The sequence below is a fragment of the Mixophyes fleayi genome, chromosome 10, assembly GCF_038048845.1.
Source record: "Mixophyes fleayi isolate aMixFle1 chromosome 10, aMixFle1.hap1, whole genome shotgun sequence".
Lineage (NCBI taxonomy): Eukaryota > Metazoa > Chordata > Amphibia > Anura > Limnodynastidae > Mixophyes > Mixophyes fleayi.
This window is the reverse complement of record NC_134411.1, coordinates 16,087,059-16,106,800: the sequence shown is the minus strand read 5'-3', so window position 1 is coordinate 16,106,800 and position 19,742 is coordinate 16,087,059. Positions and strand designations below refer to the sequence as shown.

Here is a 19,742-nt window from a genome sequence, read left to right as displayed (position 1 = left end):
AGTTCAAAAATATATTTCAACTGAAAGTAGTATAAATGATCATCAAGCAAAGGCTCAGTTACGAGTGGATTTATATCCAGTCCCTGTGATAACGATGAGAATCTAAATAGGTAAAATGCATTCACTTCAAAGCTAGATAACTCACTACATTTCAATTTAACATCAGTCTAAAAGGAGTTTCTCCAAAAAATGTTCGAAAAAGACGCAGTCTAAAAAATAAGTAGGACGAGGTGGCCGAGTGGTTAAGGCGATGGACTGCTAATCCATTGTGCTCTGCACGCATGGGTTCGAATCCCATCCTCGTCGTCCTGAGTTACCTGCAAATTTTATTCAAAACGGCCCCAACGGGCAAAAAAAGAAGAATATGTTCGAAGAAATCAAATCCAATCAAAATCCAATTCTACTCAAAATTGATAGAAGTGAAAACAGTATTTAACCTCCAAGATTACTCAAGTAACATAAAGATTTCCTTTGTAGAAATACAATTCTTGACACTATTTTGTAGGTCCCATGGAACTTAAAACTACATTTTTCCCTGCATTCTACCTTGACCTTAAAAGTGATTGATTTCTAATTGATCCTGAGAAAGTAACTTTCTAATACACATTTTTCAGCAGCTATTATACCAGTGCCTTATGTCTGGAATCTTCTTGGGATTAAAGAACCAGACTTTTCCTTGAAAACCGATTGTTTTGAAGTGATATACTGCACATCTATTGGGCAGTACAAGGTGTGTTGCAAATCCACCCTTCACAGGTTAGTTACTGCCATCTAAATATGCTTTTGTATAATGATTTCAGAGTCAAAAAGCAAGAAGATGAACAAAGTTGCATCAGAATCTAGTCCATTAAGGAAGTGTAGTTGAAGACGGAATAATGGAAGTTGGCATGTCATATTCATGGATGACTGTCTTTTTTTCTTCTACAATGGCAGCAAACATCAAATTGTGATGTTGAAAGACACAAATAAAGGATCTGCTGAGATTCAAACTCAACTCCTGTTATTTATTGTCAGTCTTTTCATTAAGGACACTCATGCAAACATTTAGTGAACTCTATCACTCTAATATCAGCATAAGTCATGTTACCAGCTATATCAGATATGAATTTGTGTCTGTGATGGTGCACCATCATGGTAGAGGTAGTTCAAAAATATATTTCAACTGAAAGTAGTATAAATGATCATCAAGCAAAGGCTCAGTTACGAGTGGATTTATATCCAGTCCCTGTGATAACGATGAGAATCTAAATAGGTAAAATGCATTCACTTCAAAGCTAGATAACTCACTACATTTCAATTTAACATCAGTCTAAAAGGAGTTTCTCCAAAAAATGTTCGAAAAAGACGCAGTCTAAAAAATAAGTAGGATGAGGTGGCCGAGTGGTTAAGGCGATGGACTGCTAATCCATTGTGCTCTGCACGCATGGGTTCGAATCCCATCCTCGTCGTCCTGAGTTACCTGCAAATTTTATTCAAAACGGCCCCAACGGGCTAAAAAAGAAGAATATGTTCGAAGAAATCAAATCCAATCAAAATCCAATTCTACTCAAAATTGATAGAAGTGAAAACAGTATTTAACCTCCAAGATTACTCAAGTAACATAAAGATTTCCTTTGTAGAAATACAATTCTTGACACTATTTTGTAGGTCCCATGGAACTGAAAACTACATTTTTCCCTGCATTCTACCTTGACCTTAAAAGTGATTGATTTCTAATTGATCCTGAGAAAGTAACTTTCTAATACACATTTTTCAGCAGCTATTATACCAGTGCCTTATGTCTGGAATCTTCTTGGGATTAAAGAACCAGACTTTTCCTTGAAAACCGATTGTTTTGAAGTGATATACTGCACATCTATTGGGCAGTACAAGGTGTGTTGCAAATCCACCCTTCACAGGTTAGTTACTGCCATCTAAATATGCTTTTGTATAATGATTTCAGAGTCAAAAAGCAAGAAGATGAACAAAGTTGCATCAGAATCTAGTCCATTAAGGAAGTGTAGTTGAAGACGGAATAATGGAAGTTGGCATGTCATATTCATGGATGACTGTCTTTTTTTCTTCTACAATGGCAGCAAACATCAAATTGTGATGTTGAAAGACACAAATAAAGGATCTGCTGAGATTCAAACTCAACTCCTGTTATTTATTGTCAGTCTTTTCATTAAGGACTCTCATGCAAACATTTAGTGAACTCTATCACTCTAATATCAGCATAAGTCATGTTACCAGCTATATCAGATATGAATTTGTGTCTGTGATGGTGCACCATCATGGTAGAGGTAGTTCAAAAATATATTTCAACTGAAAGTAGTATAAATGATCATCAAGCAAAGGCTCAGTTACGAGTGGATTTATATCCAGTCCCTGTGATAACGATGAGAATCTAAATAGGTAAAATGCATTCACTTCAAAGCTAGATAACTCACTACATTTCAATTTAACATCAGTCTAAAAGGAGTTTCTCCAAAAAATGTTCGAAAAAGACGCAGTCTAAAAAATAAGTAGGACGAGGTGGCCGAGTGGTTAAGGCGATGGACTGCTAATCCATTGTGCTCTGCACGCATGGGTTCGAATCCCATCCTCGTCGTCCTGAGTTACCTGCAAATTTTATTCAAAACGGCCCCAACGGGCTAAAAAAGAAGAATATGTTCGAAGAAATCAAATCCAATCAAAATCCAATTCTACTCAAAATTGATAGAAGTGAAAACAGTATTTAACCTCCAAGATTACTCAAGTAACATAAAGATTTCCTTTGTAGAAATACAATTCTTGACACTATTTTGTAGGTCCCATGGAACTGAAAACTACATTTTTCCCTGCATTCTACCTTGACCTTAAAAGTGATTGATTTCTAATTGATCCTGAGAAAGTAACTTTCTAATACACATTTTTCAGCAGCTATTATACCAGTGCCTTATGTCTGGAATCTTCTTGGGATTAAAGAACCAGACTTTTCCTTGAAAACCGATTGTTTTGAAGTGATATACTGCACATCTATTGGGCAGTACAAGGTGTGTTGCAAATCCACCCTTCACAGGTTAGTTACTGCCATCTAAATATGCTTTTGTATAATGATTTCAGAGTCAAAAAGCAAGAAGATGAACAAAGTTGCATCAGAATCTAGTCCATTAAGGAAGTGTAGTTGAAGACGGAATAATGGAAGTTGGCATGTCATATTCATGGATGACTGTCTTTTTTTCTTCTACAATGGCAGCAAACATCAAATTGTGATGTTGAAAGACACAAATAAAGGATCTGCTGAGATTCAAACTCAACTCCTGTTATTTATTGTCAGTCTTTTCATTAAGGACACTCATGCAAACATTTAGTGAACTCTATCACTCTAATATCAGCATAAGTCATGTTACCAGCTATATCAGATATGAATTTGTGTCTGTGATGGTGCACCATCATGGTAGAGGTAGTTCAAAAATATATTTCAACTGAAAGTAGTATAAATGATCATCAAGCAAAGGCTCAGTTACGAGTGGATTTATATCCAGTCCCTGTGATAACGATGAGAATCTAAATAGGTAAAATGCATTCACTTCAAAGCTAGATAACTCACTACATTTCAATTTAACATCAGTCTAAAAGGAGTTTCTCCAAAAAATGTTCGAAAAAGACGCAGGCTAAAAAATAAGTAGGACGAGGTGGCCGAGTGGTTAAGGCGATGGACTGCTAATCCATTGTGCTCTGCACGCATGGGTTCGAATCCCATCCTCGTCGTCCTGAGTTACCTGCAAATTTTATTCAAAACGGCCCCAACGGGCTAAAAAAGAAGAATATGTTCGAAGAAATCAAATCCAATCAAAATCCAATTCTACTCAAAATTGATAGAAGTGAAAACAGTATTTAACCTCCAAGATTACTCAAGTAACATAAAGATTTCCTTTGTAGAAATACAATTCTTGACACTATTTTGTAGGTCCCATGGAACTGAAAACTACATTTTTCCCTGCATTCTACCTTGACCTTAAAAGTGATTGATTTCTAATTGATCCTGAGAAAGTAACTTTCTAATACACATTTTTCAGCAGCTATTATACCAGTGCCTTATGTCTGGAATCTTCTTGGGATTAAAGAACCAGACTTTTCCTTGAAAACCGATTGTTTTGAAGTGATATACTGCACATCTATTGGGCAGTACAAGGTGTGTTGCAAATCCACCCTTCACAGGTTAGTTACTGCCATCTAAATATGCTTTTGTATAATGATTTCAGAGTCAAAAAGCAAGAAGATGAACAAAGTTGCATCAGAATCTAGTCCATTAAGGAAGTGTAGTTGAAGACGGAATAATGGAAGTTGGCATGTCATATTCATGGATGACTGTCTTTTTTTCTTCTACAATGGCAGCAAACATCAAATTGTGATGTTGAAAGACACAAATAAAGGATCTGCTGAGATTCAAACTCAACTCCTGTTATTTATTGTCAGTCTTTTCATTAAGGACACTCATGTAAACATTTAGTGAACTCTATCACTCTAATATCAGCATAAGTCATGTTACCAGCTATATCAGATATGAATTTGTGTCTGTGATGGTGCACCATCATGGTAGAGGTAGTTCAAAAATATATTTCAACTGAAAGTAGTATAAATGATCATCAAGCAAAGGCTCAGTTACGAGTGGATTTATATCCAGTCCCTGTGATAACGATGAGAATCTAAATAGGTAAAATGCATTCACTTCAAAGCTAGATAACTCACTACATTTCAATTTAACATCAGTCTAAAAGGAGTTTCTCCAAAAAATGTTCGAAAAAGACGCAGTCTAAAAAATAAGTAGGACGAGGTGGCCGAGTGGTTAAGGCGATGGACTGCTAATCCATTGTGCTCTGCACGCATGGATTCGAATCCCATCCTCGTCATCCTGAGTTACCTGCAAATTTTATTCAAAACGGCCCCAACGGGCTAAAAAAGAAGAATATGTTCGAAGAAATCAAATCCAATCAAAATCCAATTCTACTCAAAATTGATAGAAGTGAAAACAGTATTTAACCTCCAAGATTACTCAAGTAACATAAAGATTTCCTTTGTAGAAATACAATTCTTGACACTATTTTGTAGGTCCCATGGAACTGAAAACTACATTTTTCCCTGCATTCTACCTTGACCTTAAAAGTGATTGATTTCTAATTGATCCTGAGAAAGTAACTTTCTAATACACATTTTTCAGCAGCTATTATACCAGTGCCTTATGTCTGGAATCTTCTTGGGATTAAAGAACCAGACTTTTCCTTGAAAACCGATTGTTTTGAAGTGATATACTGCACATCTATTGGGCAGTACAAGGTGTGTTGCAAATCCACCCTTCACAGGTTAGTTACTGCCATCTAAATATGCTTTTGTATAATGATTTCAGAGTCAAAAAGCAAGAAGATGAACAAAGTTGCATCAGAATCTAGTCCATTAAGGAAGTGTAGTTGAAGACGGAATAATGGAAGTTGGCATGTCATATTCATGGATGACTGTCTTTTTTTCTTCTACAATGGCAGCAAACATCAAATTGTGATGTTGAAAGACACAAATAAAGGATCTGCTGAGATTCAAACTCAACTCCTGTTATTTATTGTCAGTCTTTTCATTAAGGACACTCATGCAAACATTTAGTGAACTCTATCACTCTAATATCAGCATAAGTCATGTTACCAGCTATATCAGATATGAATTTGTGTCTGTGATGGTGCACCATCATGGTAGAGGTAGTTCAAAAATATATTTCAACTGAAAGTAGTATAAATGATCATCAAGCAAAGGCTCAGTTACAAGTGGATTTATATCCAGTCCCTGTGATAACGATGAGAATCTAAATAGGTAAAATGCATTCACTTCAAAGCTAGATAACTCACTACATTTCAATTTAACATCAGTCTAAAAGGAGTTTCTCCAAAAAATGTTCGAAAAAGACGCAGTCTAAAAAATAAGTAGGACGAGGTGGCCGAGTGGTTAAGGCGATGGACTGCTAATCCATTGTGCTCTGCACGCATGGGTTCGAATCCCATCCTCGTCGTCCTGAGTTACCTGCAAATTTTATTCAAAACGGCCCCAACGGGCTAAAAAAGAAGAATATGTTCGAAGAAATCAAATCCAATCAAAATCCAATTCTACTCAAAATTGATAGAAGTGAAAACAGTATTTCACCTCCAAGATTACTCAAGTAACATAAAGATTTCCTTTGTAGAAATACAATTCTTGACACTATTTTGTAGGTCCCATGGAACTGAAAACTACATTTTTCCCTGCATTCTACCTTGACCTTAAAAGTGATTGATTTCTAATTGATCCTGAGAAAGTAACTTTCTAATACACATTTTTCAGCAGCTATTATACCAGTGCCTTATGTCTGGAATCTTCTTGGGATTAAAGAACCAGACTTTTCCTTGAAAACCGATTGTTTTGAAGTGATATACTGCACATCTATTGGGCAGTACAAGGTGTGTTGCAAATCCACCCTTCACAGGTTAGTTACTGCCATCTAAATATGCTTTTGTATAATGATTTCAGAGTCAAAAAGCAAGAAGATGAACAAAGTTGCATCAGAATCTAGTCCATTAAGGAAGTGTAGTTGAAGACGGAATAATGGAAGTTGGCATGTCATATTCATGGATGACTGTCTTTTTTTCTTCTACAATGGCAGCAAACATCAAATTGTGATGTTGAAAGACACAAATAAAGGATCTGCTGAGATTCAAACTCAACTCCTGTTATTTATTGTCAGTCTTTTCATTAAGGACACTCATGCAAACATTTAGTGAACTCTATCACTCTAATATCAGCATAAGTCATGTTACCAGCTATATCAGATATGAATTTGTGTCTGTGATGGTGCACCATCATGGTAGAGGTAGTTCAAAAATATATTTCAACTGAAAGTAGTATAAATGATCATCAAGCAAAGGCTCAGTTACGAGTGGATTTATATCCAGTCCCTGTGATAACGATGAGAATCTAAATAGGTAAAATGCATTCACTTCAAAGCTAGATAACTCACTACATTTCAATTTAACATCAGTCTAAAAGGAGTTTCTCCAAAAAATGTTCGAAAAAGACGCAGTCTAAAAAATAAGTAGGACGAGGTGGCCGAGTGGTTAAGGCGATGGACTGCTAATCCATTGTGCTCTGCACGCATGGGTTCGAATCCCATCCTCGTCGTCCTGAGTTACCTGCAAATTTTATTCAAAACGGCCCCAACGGGCTAAAAAAGAAGAATATGTTCGAAGAAATCAAATCCAATTAAAATCCAATTCTACTCAAAATTGATAGAAGTGAAAACAGTATTTAACCTCCAAGATTACTCAAGTAACATAAAGATTTCCTTTGTAGAAATACAATTCTTGACACTATTTTGTAGGTCCCATGGAACTGAAAACTACATTTTTCCCTGCATTCTACCTTGACCTTAAAAGTGATTGATTTCTAATTGATCCTGAGAAAGTAACTTTCTAATACACATTTTTCAGCAGCTATTATACCAGTGCCTTATGTCTGGAATCTTCTTGGGATTAAAGAACCAGACTTTTCCTTGAAAACCGATTGTTTTGAAGTGATATACTGCACATCTATTGGGCAGTACAAGGTGTGTTGCAAATCCACCCTTCACAGGTTAGTTACTGCCATCTAAATATGCTTTTGTATAATGATTTCAGAGTCAAAAAGCAAGAAGATGAACAAAGTTGCATCAGAATCTAGTCCATTAAGGAAGTGTAGTTGAAGACGGAATAATGGAAGTTGGCATGTCATATTCATGGATGACTGTCTTTTTTTCTTCTACAATGGCAGCAAACATCAAATTGTGATGTTGAAAGACACAAATAAAGGATCTGCTGAGATTCAAACTCAACTCCTGTTATTTATTGTCAGTCTTTTCATTAAGGACACTCATGCAAACATTTAGTGAACTCTATCACTCTAATATCAGCATAAGTCATGTTACCAGCTATATCAGATATGAATTTGTGTCTGTGATGGTGCACCATCATGGTAGAGGTAGTTCAAAAATATATTTTAACTGAAAGTAGTATAAATGATCATCAAGCAAAGGCTCAGTTACGAGTGGATTTATATCCAGTCCCTGTGATAACGATGAGAATCTAAATAGGTAAAATGCATTCACTTCAAAGCTAGATAACTCACTACATTTCAATTTAACATCAGTCTAAAAGGAGTTTCTCCAAAAAATGTTCGAAAAAGACGCAGTCTAAAAAATAAGTAGGACGAGGTGGCCGAGTGGTTAAGGCGATGGACTGCTAATCCATTGTGCTCTGCACGCATGGGTTCGAATCCCATCCTCGTCGTCCTGAGTTACCTGCAAATTTTATTCAAAACGGCCCCAACGGGCTAAAAAAGAAGAATATGTTCGAAGAAATCAAATCCAATCAAAATCCAATTCTACTCAAAATTGATAGAAGTGAAAACCTCCAAGATTACTCAAGTAACATAAAGATTTCCTTTGTAGAAATACAATTCTTGACACTATTTTGTAGGTCCCATGGAACTGAAAACTACATTTTTCCCTGCATTCTACCTTGACCTTAAAAGTGATTGATTTCTAATTGATCCTGAGAAAGTAACTTTCTAATACACATTTTTCAGCAGCTATTATACCAGTGCCTTATGTCTGGAATCTTCTTGGGATTAAAGAACCAGACTTTTCCTTGAAAACCGATTGTTTTGAAGTGATATACTGCACATCTATTGGGCAGTACAAGGTGTGTTGCAAATCCACCCTTCACAGGTTAGTTACTGCCATCTAAATATGCTTTTGTATAATGATTTCAGAGTCAAAAAGCAAGAAGATGAACAAAGTTGCATCAGAATCTAGTCCATTAAGGAAGTGTAGTTGAAGACGGAATAATGGAAGTTGGCATGTCATATTCATGGATGACTGTCTTTTTTTCTTCTACAATGGCAGCAAACATCAAATTGTGATGTTGAAAGACACAAATAAAGGATCTGCTGAGATTCAAACTCAACTCCTGTTATTTATTGTCAGTCTTTTCATTAAGGACACTCATGCAAACATTTAGTGAACTCTATCACTCTAATATCAGCATAAGTCATGTTACCAGCTATATCAGATATGAATTTGTGTCTGTGATGGTGCACCATCATGGTAGAGGTAGTTCAAAAATATATTTCAACTGAAAGTAGTATAAATGATCATCAAGCAAAGGCTCAGTTACGAGTGGATTTATATCCAGTCCCTGTGATAACGATGAGAATCTAAATAGGTAAAATGCATTCACTTCAAAGCTAGATAACTCACTACATTTCAATTTAACATCAGTCTAAAAGGAGTTTCTCCTAAAAATGTTCGAAAAAGACGCAGTCTAAAAAATAAGTAGGACGAGGTGGCCGAGTGGTTAAGGCGATGGACTGCTAATCCATTGTGCTCTGCACGCATGGGTTCGAATCCCATCCTCGTCGTCCTGAGTTACCTGCAAATTTTATTCAAAACGGCCCCAACGGGCTAAAAAAGAAGAATATGTTCGAAGAAATCAAATCCAATCAAAATCCAATTCTACTCAAAATTGATAGAAGTGAAAACAGTATTTAACCTCCAAGATTACTCAAGTAACATAAAGATTTCCTTTGTAGAAATACAATTCTTGACACTATTTTGTAGGTCCCATGGAACTGAAAACTACATTTTTCCCTGCATTCTACCTTGACCTTAAAAGTGATTGATTTCTAATTGATCCTGAGAAAGTAACTTTCTAATACACATTTTTCAGCAGCTATTATACCAGTGCCTTATGTCTGGAATCTTCTTGGGATTAAAGAACCAGACTTTTCCTTGAAAACCGATTGTTTTGAAGTGATATACTGCACATCTATTGGGCAGTACAAGGTGTGTTGCAAATCCACCCTTCACAGGTTAGTTACTGCCATCTAAATATGCTTTTGTATAATGATTTCAGAGTCAAAAAGCAAGAAGATGAACAAAGTTGCATCAGAATCTAGTCCATTAAGGAAGTGTAGTTGAAGACGGAATAATGGAAGTTGGCATGTCATATTCATGGATGACTGTCTTTTTTTCTTCTACAATGGCAGCAAACATCAAATTGTGATGTTGAAAGACACAAATAAAGGATCTGCTGAGATTCAAACTCAACTCCTGTTATTTATTGTCAGTCTTTTCATTAAGGACACTCATGCAAACATTTAGTGAACTCTATCACTCTAATATCAGCATAAGTCATGTTACCAGCTATATCAGATATGAATTTGTGTCTGTGATGGTGCACCATCATGGTAGAGGTAGTTCAAAAATATATTTCAACTGAAAGTAGTATAAATGATCATCAAGCAAAGGCTCAGTTACGAGTGGATTTATATCCAGTCCCTGTGATAACGATGAGAATCTAAATAGGTAAAATGCATTCACTTCAAAGCTAGATAACTCACTACATTTCAATTTAACATCAGTCTAAAAGGAGTTTCTCCAAAAAATGTTCGAAAAAGACGCAGTCTAAAAAATAAGTAGGACGAGGTGGCCGAGTGGTTAAGGCGATGGACTGCTAATCCATTGTGCTCTGCACGCATGGGTTCGAATCCCATCCTCGTCGTCCTGAGTTACCTGCAAATTTTATTCAAAACGGCCCCAACGGGCTAAAAAAGAAGAATATGTTCGAAGAAATCAAATCCAATCAAAATCTAATTCTACTCAAAATTGATAGAAGTGAAAACAGTATTTAACCTCCAAGATTACTCAAGTAACATAAAGATTTCCTTTGTAGAAATACAATTCTTGACACTATTTTGTAGGTCCCATGGAACTGAAAACTACATTTTTCCCTGCATTCTACCTTGACCTTAAAAGTGATTGATTTCTAATTGATCCTGAGAAAGTAACTTTCTAATACACATTTTTCAGCAGCTATTATACCAGTGCCTTATGTCTGGAATCTTCTTGGGATTAAAGAACCAGACTTTTCCTTGAAAACCGATTGTTTTGAAGTGATATACTGCACATCTATTGGGCAGTACAAGGTGTGTTGCAAATCCACCCTTCACAGGTTAGTTACTGCCATCTAAATATGCTTTTGTATAATGATTTCAGAGTCAAAAAGCAAGAAGATGAACAAAGTTGCATCAGAATCTAGTCCATTAAGGAAGTGTAGTTGAAGACGGAATAATGGAAGTTGGCATGTCATATTCATGGATGACTGTCTTTTTTTCTTCTACAATGGCAGCAAACATCAAATTGTGATGTTGAAAGACACAAATAAAGGATCTGCTGAGATTCAAACTCAACTCCTGTTATTTATTGTCAGTCTTTTCATTAAGGACACTCATGCAAACATTTAGTGAACTCTATCACTCTAATATCAGCATAAGTCATGTTACCAGCTATATCAGATATGAATTTGTGTCTGTGATGGTGCACCATCATGGTAGAGGTAGTTCAAAAATATATTTTAACTGAAAGTAGTATAAATGATCATCAAGCAAAGGCTCAGTTACGAGTGGATTTATATCCAGTCCCTGTGATAACGATGAGAATCTAAATAGGTAAAATGCATTCACTTCAAAGCTAGATAACTCACTACATTTCAATTTAACATCAGTCTAAAAGGAGTTTCTCCAAAAAATGTTCGAAAAAGACGCAGTCTAAAAAATAAGTAGGACGAGGTGGCCGAGTGGGTAAGGCGATGGACTGCTAATCCATTGTGCTCTGCACGCATGGGTTCGAATCCCATCCTCGTCGTCCTGAGTTACCTGCAAATTTTATTCAAAACGGCCCCAACGGGCTAAAAAAGAAGAATATGTTCGAAGAAATCAAATCCAATCAAAATCCAATTCTACTCAAAATTGATAGAAGTGAAAACAGTATTTAACCTCCAAGATTACTCAAGTAACATAAAGATTTCCTTTGTAGAAATACAATTCTTGACACTATTTTGTAGGTCCCATGGAACTGAAAACTACATTTTTCCCTGCATTCTACCTTGACCTTAAAAGTGATTGATTTCTAATTGATCCTGAGAAAGTAACTTTCTAATACACATTTTTCAGCAGCTATTATACCAGTGCCTTATGTCTGGAATCTTCTTGGGATTAAAGAACCAGACTTTTCCTTGAAAACCGATTGTTTTGAAGTGATATACTGCACATCTATTGGGCAGTACAAGGTGTGTTGCAAATCCACCCTTCACAGGTTAGTTACTGCCATCTAAATATGCTTTTGTATAATGATTTCAGAGTCAAAAAGCAAGAAGATGAACAAAGTTGCATCAGAATCTAGTCCATTAAGGAAGTGTAGTTGAAGACGGAATAATGGAAGTTGGCATGTCATATTCATGGATGACTGTCTTTTTTTCTTCTACAATGGCAGCAAACATCAAATTGTGATGTTGAAAGACACAAATAAAGGATCTGCTGAGATTCAAACTCAACTCCTGTTATTTATTGTCAGTCTTTTCATTAAGGACACTCATGCAAACATTTAGTGAACTCTATCACTCTAATATCAGCATAAGTCATGTTACCAGCTATATCAGATATGAATTTGTGTCTGTGATGGTGCACCATCATGGTAGAGGTAGTTCAAAAATATATTTCAACTGAAAGTAGTATAAATGATCATCAAGCAAAGGCTCAGTTACGAGTGGATTTATATCCAGTCCCTGTGATAACGATGAGAATCTAAATAGGTAAAATGCATTCACTTCAAAGCTAGATAACTCACTACATTTCAATTTAACATCAGTCTAAAAGGAGTTTCTCCAAAAAATGTTCGAAAAAGACGCAGTCTAAAAAATAAGTAGGACGAGGTGGCCGAGTGGTTAAGGCGATGGACTGCTAATCCATTGTGCTCTGCACGCATGGGTTCGAATCCCATCCTCGTCGTCCTGAGTTACCTGCAAATTTTATTCAAAACGGCCCCAACGGGCTAAAAAAGAAGAATATGTTCGAAGAAATCAAATCCAATCAAAATCCAATTCTACTCAAAATTGATAGAAGTGAAAACAGTATTTAACCTCCAAGATTACTCAAGTAACATAAAGATTTCCTTTGTAGAAATACAATTCTTGACACTATTTTGTAGGTCCCATGGAACTGAAAACTACATTTTTCCCTGCATTCTACCTTGACCTTAAAAGTGATTGATTTCTAATTGATCCTGAGAAAGTAACTTTCTAATACACATTTTTCAGCAGCTATTATACCAGTGCCTTATGTCTGGAATCTTCTTGGGATTAAAGAACCAGACTTTTCCTTGAAAACCGATTGTTTTGAAGTGATATACTGCACATCTATTGGGCAGTACAAGGTGTGTTGCAAATCCACCCTTCACAGGTTAGTTACTGCCATCTAAATATGCTTTTGTATAATGATTTCAGAGTCAAAAAGCAAGAAGATGAACAAAGTTGCATCAGAATCTAGTCCATTAAGGAAGTGTAGTTGAAGACGGAATAATGGAAGTTGGCATGTCATATTCATGGATGACTGTCTTTTTTTCTTCTACAATGGCAGCAAACATCAAATTGTGATGTTGAAAGACACAAATAAAGGATCTGCTGAGATTCAAACTCAACTCCTGTTATTTATTGTCAGTCTTTTCATTAAGGACACTCATGCAAACATTTAGTGAACTCTATCACTCTAATATCAGCATAAGTCATGTTACCAGCTATATCAGATATGAATTTGTGTCTGTGATGGTGCACCATCATGGTAGAGGTAGTTCAAAAATATATTTCAACTGAAAGTAGTATAAATGATCATCAAGCAAAGGCTCAGTTACGAGTGGATTTATATCCAGTCCCTGTGATAACGATGAGAATCTAAATAGGTAAAATGCATTCACTTCAAAGCTAGATAACTCACTACATTTCAATTTAACATCAGTCTAAAAGGAGTTTCTCCAAAAAATGTTCGAAAAAGACGCAGTCTAAAAAATAAGTAGGAAGAGGTGGCTGAGTGGTTAAGGCGATGGACTGCTAATCCATTGTGCTCTGCACGCATGGGTTCGAATCCCATCCTCGTCGTCCTGAGTTACCTGCAAATTTTATTCAAAACGGCCCCAACGGGCTAAAAAAGAAGAATATGTTCGAAGAAATCAAATCCAATCAAAATCCAATTCTACTCAAAATTGATAGAAGTGAAAACAGTATTTAACCTCCAAGATTACTCAAGTAACATAAAGATTTCCTTTGTAGAAATACAATTCTTGACACTATTTTGTAGGTCCCATGGAACTGAAAACTACATTTTTCCCTGCATTCTACCTTGACCTTAAAAGTGATTGATTTCTAATTGATCCTGAGAAAGTAACTTTCTAATACACATTTTTCAGCAGCTATTATACCAGTGCCTTATGTCTGGAATCTTCTTGGGATTAAAGAACCAGACTTTTCCTTGAAAACCGATTGTTTTGAAGTGATATACTGCACATCTATTGGGCAGTACAAGGTGTGTTGCAAATCCACCCTTCACAGGTTAGTTACTGCCATCTAAATATGCTTTTGTATAATGATTTCAGAGTCAAAAAGCAAGAAGATGAACAAAGTTGCATCAGAATCTAGTCCATTAAGGAAGTGTAGTTGAAGACGGAATAATGGAAGTTGGCATGTCATATTCATGGATGACTGTCTTTTTTTCTTCTACAATGGCAGCAAACATCAAATTGTGATGTTGAAAGACACAAATAAAGGATCTGCTGAGATTCAAACTCAACTCCTGTTATTTATTGTCAGTCTTTTCATTAAGGACACTCATGCAAACATTTAGTGAACTCTATCACTCTAATATCAGCATAAGTCATGTTACCAGCTATATCAGATATGAATTTGTGTCTGTGATGGTGCACCATCATGGTAGAGGTAGTTCAAAAATATATTTCAACTGAAAGTAGTATAAATGATCATCAAGCAAAGGCTCAGTTACGAGTGGATTTATATCCAGTCCCTGTGATAACGATGAGAATCTAAATAGGTAAAATGCATTCACTTCAAAGCTAGATAACTCACTACATTTCAATTTAACATCAGTCTAAAAGGAGTTTCTCCAAAAAATGTTCGAAAAAGACGCAGTCTAAAAAATAAGTAGGACGAGGTGGCCGAGTGGTTAAGGCGATGGACTGCTAATCCATTGTGCTCTGCACGCATGGGTTCGAATCCCATCCTCGTCGTCCTGAGTTACCTGCAAATTTTATTCAAAACGGCCCCAACGGGCTAAAAAAGAAGAATATGTTCGAAGAAATCAAATCCAATCAAAATCCAATTCTACTCAAAATTGATAGAAGTGAAAACAGTATTTAACCTCCAAGATTACTCAAGTAACATAAAGATTTCCTTTGTAGAAATACAATTCTTGACACTATTTTGTAGGTCCCATGGAACTGAAAACTACATTTTTCCCTGCATTCTACCTTGACCTTAAAAGTGATTGATTTCTAATTGATCCTGAGAAAGTAACTTTCTAATACACATTTTTCAGCAGCTATTATACCAGTGCCTTATGTCTGGAATCTTCTTGGGATTAAAGAACCAGACTTTTCCTTGAAAACCGATTGTTTTGAAGTGATATACTGCACATCTATTGGGCAGTACAAGGTGTGTTGCAAATCCACCCTTCACAGGTTAGTTACTGCCATCTAAATATGCTTTTGTATAATGATTTCAGAGTCAAAAAGCAAGAAGATGAACAAAGTTGCATCAGAATCTAGTCCATTAAGGAAGTGTAGTTGAAGACGGAATAATGGAAGTTGGCATGTCATATTCATGGATGACTGTCTTTTTTTCTTCTACAATGGCAGCAAACATCAAATTGTGATGTTGAAAGACACAAATAAAGGATCTGCTGAGATTCAAACTCAACTCCTGTTATTTATTGTCAGTCTTTTCATTAAGGACACTCATGCAAACATTTAGTGAACTCTATCACTCTAATATCAGCATAAGTCATGTTACCAGCTATATCAGATATGAATTTGTGTCTGTGATGGTGCACCATCATGGTAGAGGTAGTTCAAAAATATATTTCAACTGAAAGTAGTATAAATGATCATCAAGCAAAGGCTCAGTTACGAGTGGATTTATATCCAGTCCCTGTGATAACGATGAGAATCTAAATAGGTAAAATGCATTCACTTCAAAGCTAGATAACTCACTACATTTCAATTTAACATCAGTCTAAAAGGAGTTTCTCCAAAAAATGTTCGAAAAAGACGCAGTCTAAAAAATAAGTAGGACGAGGTGGCCGAGTGGTTAAGGCGATGGACTGCTAATCCATTGTGCTCTGCACGCATGGGTTCGAATCCCATCCTCGTCGTCCTGAGTTACCTGCAAATTTTATTCAAAACGGCCCCAACGGGCTAAAAAAGAAGAATATGTTCGAAGAAATCAAATCCAATCAAAATCCAATTCTACTCAAAATTGATAGAAGTGAAAACAGTATTTAACCTCCAAGATTACTCAAGTAACATAAAGATTTCCTTTGTAGAAATACAATTCTTGACACTATTTTGTAGGTCCCATGGAACTGAAAACTACATTTTTCCCTGCATTCTACCTTGACCTTAAAAGTGATTGATTTCTAATTGATCCTGAGAAAGTAACTTTCTAATACACATTTTTCAGCAGCTATTATACCAGTGCCTTATGTCTGGAATCTTCTTGGGATTAAAGAACCAGACTTTTCCTTGAAAACCGATTGTTTTGAAGTGATATACTGCACATCTATTGGGCAGTACAAGGTGTGTTGCAAATCCACCCTTCACAGGTTAGTTACTGCCATCTAAATATGCTTTTGTATAATGATTTCAGAGTCAAAAAGCAAGAAGATGAACAAAGTTGCATCAGAATCTAGTCCATTAAGGAAGTGTAGTTGAAGACAGAATAATGGAAGTTGGCATGTCATATTCATGGATGACTGTCTTTTTTTCTTCTACAATGGCAGCAAACATCAAATTGTGATGTTGAAAGACACAAATAAAGGATCTGCTGAGATTCAAACTCAACTCCTGTTATTTATTGTCAGTCTTTTCATTAAGGACACTCATGCAAACATTTAGTGAACTCTATCACTCTAATATCAGCATAAGTCATGTTACCAGCTATATCAGATATGAATTTGTGTCTGTGATGGTGCACCATCATGGTAGAGGTAGTTCAAAAATATATTTCAACTGAAAGTAGTATAAATGATCATCAAGCAAAGGCTCAGTTACGAGTGGATTTATATCCAGTCCCTGTGATAACGATGAGAATCTAAATAGGTAAAATGCATTCACTTCAAAGCTAGATAACTCACTACATTTCAATTTAACATCAGTCTAAAAGGAGTTTCTCCAAAAAATGTTCGAAAAAGACGCAGTCTAAAAAATAAGTAGGACGAGGTGGCTGAGTGGTTAAGGCGATGGACTGCTAATCCATTGTGCTCTGCACACATGGGTTCGAATCCCATCCTCGTCGTCCTGAGTTACCTGCAAATTTTATTCAAAACGGCCCCAACGGGCTAAAAAAGAAGAATATGTTCGAAGAAATCAAATCCAATCAAAATCCAATTCTACTCAAAATTGATAGAAGTGAAAACAGTATTTAACCTCCAAGATTACTCAAGTAACATAAAGATTTCCTTTGTAGAAATACAATTCTTGACACTATTTTGTAGGTCCCATGGAACTGAAAACTACATTTTTCCCTGCATTCTACCTTGACCTTAAAAGTGATTGATTTCTAATTGATCCTGAGAAAGTAACTTTCTAATACACATTTTTCAGCAGCTATTATACCAGTGCCTTATGTCTGGAATCTTCTTGGGATTAAAGAACCAGACTTTTCCTTGAAAACCGATTGTTTTGAAGTGATATACTGCACATCTATTGGGCAGTACAAGGTGTGTTGCAAATCCACCCTTCACAGGTTAGTTACTGCCATCTAAATATGCTTTTGTATAATGATTTCAGAGTCAAAAAGCAAGAAGATGAACAAAGTTGCATCAGAATCTAGTCCATTAAGGAAGTGTAGTTGAAGACGGAATAATGGAAGTTGGCATGTCATATTCATGGATGACTGTCTTTTTTTCTTCTACAATGGCAGCAAACATCAAATTGTGATGTTGAAAGACACAAATAAAGGATCTGCTGAGATTCAAACTCAACTCCTGTTATTTATTGTCAGTCTTTTCATTAAGGACACTCATGCAAACATTTAGTGAACTCTATCACTCTAATATCAGCATAAGTCATGTTACCAGCTATATCAGATATGAATTTGTGTCTGTGATGGTGCACCATCATGGTAGAGGTAGTTCAAAAATATATTTCAACTGAAAGTAGTATAAATGATCATCAAGCAAAGGCTCAGTTACGAGTGGATTTATATCCAGTCCCTGTGATAACGATGAGAATCTAAATAGGTAAAATGCATTCACTTCAAAGCTAGATAACTCACTACATTTCAATTTAACATCAGTCTAAAAGGAGTTTCTCCAAAAAATGTTCGAAAAAGACGCAGTCTAAAAATTAAGTAGGACGAGGTGGCCGAGTGGTTAAGGCGATGGACTGCTAATCCATTGTGCTCTGCACGCATGGGTTCGAATCCCATCCTCGTCGTCCTGAGTTACCTGCAAATTTTATTCAAAACGGCCCCAACGGGCTAAAAAAGAAGAATATGTTCGAAGAAATCAAATCCAATCAAAATCCAATTCTACTCAAAATTGATAGAAGTGAAAACAGTATTTAACCTCCAAGATTACTCAAGTAACATAAAGATTTCCTTTGTAGAAATACAATTCTTGACACTATTTTGTAGGTCCCATGGAACTGAAAACTACATTTTTCCCTGCATTCTACCTTGACCTTAAAAGTGATTGATTTCTAATTGATCCTGAGAAAGTAACTTTCTAATACACATTTTTCAGCAGCTATTATACCAGTGCCTTATGTCTGGAATCTTCTTGGGATTAAAGAACCAGACTTTTCCTTGAAAACCGATTGTTTTGAAGTGATATACTGCACATCTATTGGGCAGTACAAGGTGTGTTGCAAATCCACCCTTCACAGGTTAGTTACTGCCATCTAAATATGCTTTTGTATAATGATTTCAGAGTCAAAAAGCAAGAAGATGAACAAAGTTGCATCAGAATCTAGTCCATTAAGGAAGTGTAGTTGAAGACGGAATAATGGAAGTTGGCATGTCATATTCATGGATGACTGTCTTTTTTTCTTCTACAATGGCAGCAAACATCAAATTGTGATGTTGAAAGACACAAATAAAGGATCTGCTGAGATTCAAACTCAACTCCTGTTATTTATTGTCAGTCTTTTCATTAAGGACACTCATGCAAACATTTAGTGAACTCTATCACTCTAATATCAGCATAAGTCATGTTACCAGCTATATCAGATATGAATTTGTGTCTGTGATGGTGCACCATCATGGTAGAGGTAGTTCAAAAATATATTTCAACTGAAAGTAGTATAAATGATCATCAAGCAAAGGCTCAGTTACGAGTGGATTTATATCCAGTCCCTGTGATAACGATGAGAATCTAAATAGGTAAAATGCATTCACTTCAAAGCTAGATAACTCACTACATTTCAATTTAACATCAGTCTAAAAGGAGTTTCTCCAAAAAATGTTCGAAAAAGACGCAGTCTAAAAATTAAGTAGGACGAGGTGGCCGAGTGGTTAAGGCGATGGACTGCTAATCCATTGTGCTCTGCACGCATGGGTTCGAATCCCATCCTCGTCGTCCTGAGTTACCTGCAAATTTTATTCAAAACG

At 36.1% G+C, this 19,742-nt stretch overlaps 18 non-coding genes across 18 annotated transcripts; all 18 read left to right on the top strand.

The window, feature by feature from the left end:
• The first annotated feature begins 224 nt into the window (after nt 1-224).
• On the top strand, nt 225-306 carry TRNAS-GCU (transfer RNA serine (anticodon GCU)). The gene has a single exon. It is a non-coding gene; the product is annotated as a tRNA-Ser (tRNA).
• A 1,060-nt stretch (nt 307-1,366) lies between these two features.
• TRNAS-GCU (transfer RNA serine (anticodon GCU)) lies at nt 1,367-1,448 on the top strand. The gene has a single exon. It is a non-coding gene; the product is annotated as a tRNA-Ser (tRNA).
• A 1,060-nt stretch (nt 1,449-2,508) lies between these two features.
• TRNAS-GCU (transfer RNA serine (anticodon GCU)) lies at nt 2,509-2,590 on the top strand. Its single transcript has one exon. It is a non-coding gene; the product is annotated as a tRNA-Ser (tRNA).
• A 1,060-nt stretch (nt 2,591-3,650) lies between these two features.
• TRNAS-GCU (transfer RNA serine (anticodon GCU)) lies at nt 3,651-3,732 on the top strand. Its single transcript has one exon. It is a non-coding gene; the product is annotated as a tRNA-Ser (tRNA).
• A 1,060-nt stretch (nt 3,733-4,792) lies between these two features.
• TRNAS-GCU (transfer RNA serine (anticodon GCU)) lies at nt 4,793-4,874 on the top strand. The gene has a single exon. It is a non-coding gene; the product is annotated as a tRNA-Ser (tRNA).
• A 1,060-nt stretch (nt 4,875-5,934) lies between these two features.
• On the top strand, nt 5,935-6,016 carry TRNAS-GCU (transfer RNA serine (anticodon GCU)). The gene has a single exon. It is a non-coding gene; the product is annotated as a tRNA-Ser (tRNA).
• Nucleotides 6,017-7,076: 1,060 nt separating this feature from the next.
• Nucleotides 7,077-7,158, top strand: TRNAS-GCU (transfer RNA serine (anticodon GCU)). The gene has a single exon. It is a non-coding gene; the product is annotated as a tRNA-Ser (tRNA).
• Nucleotides 7,159-8,218: 1,060 nt separating this feature from the next.
• Nucleotides 8,219-8,300, top strand: TRNAS-GCU (transfer RNA serine (anticodon GCU)). The gene has a single exon. It is a non-coding gene; the product is annotated as a tRNA-Ser (tRNA).
• Nucleotides 8,301-9,350: 1,050 nt separating this feature from the next.
• TRNAS-GCU (transfer RNA serine (anticodon GCU)) lies at nt 9,351-9,432 on the top strand. The gene has a single exon. It is a non-coding gene; the product is annotated as a tRNA-Ser (tRNA).
• Nucleotides 9,433-10,492: 1,060 nt separating this feature from the next.
• On the top strand, nt 10,493-10,574 carry TRNAS-GCU (transfer RNA serine (anticodon GCU)). Its single transcript has one exon. It is a non-coding gene; the product is annotated as a tRNA-Ser (tRNA).
• Nucleotides 10,575-11,634: 1,060 nt separating this feature from the next.
• TRNAS-GCU (transfer RNA serine (anticodon GCU)) lies at nt 11,635-11,716 on the top strand. Its single transcript has one exon. It is a non-coding gene; the product is annotated as a tRNA-Ser (tRNA).
• Nucleotides 11,717-12,776: 1,060 nt separating this feature from the next.
• Nucleotides 12,777-12,858, top strand: TRNAS-GCU (transfer RNA serine (anticodon GCU)). Its single transcript has one exon. It is a non-coding gene; the product is annotated as a tRNA-Ser (tRNA).
• A 1,060-nt stretch (nt 12,859-13,918) lies between these two features.
• Nucleotides 13,919-14,000, top strand: TRNAS-GCU (transfer RNA serine (anticodon GCU)). Its single transcript has one exon. It is a non-coding gene; the product is annotated as a tRNA-Ser (tRNA).
• A 1,060-nt stretch (nt 14,001-15,060) lies between these two features.
• On the top strand, nt 15,061-15,142 carry TRNAS-GCU (transfer RNA serine (anticodon GCU)). Its single transcript has one exon. It is a non-coding gene; the product is annotated as a tRNA-Ser (tRNA).
• A 1,060-nt stretch (nt 15,143-16,202) lies between these two features.
• On the top strand, nt 16,203-16,284 carry TRNAS-GCU (transfer RNA serine (anticodon GCU)). The gene has a single exon. It is a non-coding gene; the product is annotated as a tRNA-Ser (tRNA).
• A 1,060-nt stretch (nt 16,285-17,344) lies between these two features.
• TRNAS-GCU (transfer RNA serine (anticodon GCU)) lies at nt 17,345-17,426 on the top strand. Its single transcript has one exon. It is a non-coding gene; the product is annotated as a tRNA-Ser (tRNA).
• A 1,060-nt stretch (nt 17,427-18,486) lies between these two features.
• TRNAS-GCU (transfer RNA serine (anticodon GCU)) lies at nt 18,487-18,568 on the top strand. Its single transcript has one exon. It is a non-coding gene; the product is annotated as a tRNA-Ser (tRNA).
• A 1,060-nt stretch (nt 18,569-19,628) lies between these two features.
• TRNAS-GCU (transfer RNA serine (anticodon GCU)) lies at nt 19,629-19,710 on the top strand. The gene has a single exon. It is a non-coding gene; the product is annotated as a tRNA-Ser (tRNA).
• The last annotated feature ends 32 nt before the right edge of the window (nt 19,711-19,742 follow it).